Source organism: Trichechus manatus, unplaced genomic scaffold (genome assembly GCF_000243295.1).
Source record: "Trichechus manatus latirostris isolate Lorelei unplaced genomic scaffold, TriManLat1.0 scaffold00073, whole genome shotgun sequence".
In the NCBI taxonomy this organism is placed as follows: domain Eukaryota; kingdom Metazoa; phylum Chordata; class Mammalia; order Sirenia; family Trichechidae; genus Trichechus; species Trichechus manatus.
This window is the reverse complement of record NW_004444009.1, coordinates 8779343-8780521: the sequence shown is the minus strand read 5'-3', so window position 1 is coordinate 8780521 and position 1179 is coordinate 8779343. Positions and strand designations below refer to the sequence as shown.

General features: G+C 44.2%; 1 long non-coding RNA gene across 1 annotated transcript in view; it reads left to right on the top strand.

Annotated features, from left to right (window-relative positions):
• The first annotated feature begins 698 nt into the window (after nucleotides 1–698).
• LOC111821251 (uncharacterized) overlaps nucleotides 699–1179 on the top strand; it is a 4855-nt gene continuing 4374 nt past the window's right edge. Inside the window, exon 1 of the long non-coding RNA XR_002824694.1 lies at nucleotides 699–741. This is a non-coding gene — a long non-coding RNA (uncharacterized LOC111821251). The remainder of the gene's footprint in view (nucleotides 742–1179) is intronic.

Below are 1179 nucleotides of genomic sequence, written 5' to 3'. Positions count from 1 at the left end.
TAGATGTCAATAGCATCCCCCAGTTGTGACAACCAGAAATGTCTCCGTTGTTGTTGTTAGGTGCCATTGAGTTGGTTCTGACTCATAGCAACCCTATGTACAACAGAATAAAACACTGCCTGGTCCTTCAGCATCCTCACATTGTTATGCTTGATCCCATTGTTGCAGGCACTGTGTCAATCCATCTCATTGAATGTCTTCCTCTTTTTCGATGACCAAGAATGACTTTAGCAAGAATGATGTCCTTCTCCAGGAGCTGATCCCTCTTAATAATATGTCTGTGATGGTTAAGATTGTGTGTCAACTTGGCTGGACCGTGATTCTCAGTATTTTGGCAGTTGTATAATGTTGTGATCACCTCCCTATTGAGATTTGATATGTGATCACCCCCATGATGAGATCTGCTGTGAGTAGCCAATCGGTTGAAAGGGAGTTTTCTTGGGTGTGTGGCCTGCAACGAATATAAGTGGACATTCTGGCAAGGCTTGGGGGCTTTTTGCTCATTCTGTATCCTGCAACTGGCTCCTGTTCATCTGACTTCTGGTTCTTGGGACTTGAGCCAGCAGCTTACCTGTAGTCTTGCCTGCTGATCTCAAGATTCATTGATCTTTCCAGCCTGTGAGCAAGAGCTCTGCTGTCTGACCTGCCAATCTTGGATTCGCCAGCCCCTGCAGCTATGTGAATCAGGAGAAGCCTCTATCCTGACCCATGGGCTTGGGACATTCCAGCCTCTACAGTCACGTGAGCCATTTCCTTGATATAAATCTCTCTCTATGTATATATTTATATGCGTTAGTGGTTTTGCTTCTCTAGAAAACCCAGCCTAAGACAGTGTCCAAAGTATGTGAGACGTAGTCTCACCATCCTTGCCTCTAAGGAGCATTCTGGTTGTACTTCTTCCAAGACAGATTCGTTTGTTCTTTTGGCAGTGCATGGTATATTCAGTACTCTTCGCCAACACTGCAATTCAAAGGCGTCAATTCTTCTTCTGTCTTCCATATTCGTGTCTCTAGATACTGCCATATGTCCCCTGGGGGAAAAATAGTCCCTGGTGGAGTACCATCAACATAGAAACACCATCTTGATCTTCCTGACTTTTTAACAAAGGATATTACAGTCCTACCTTGGATTTGACACATTTCTTAATATGAGAATTGTTGGGTCTAGAGAGGTTGGGAA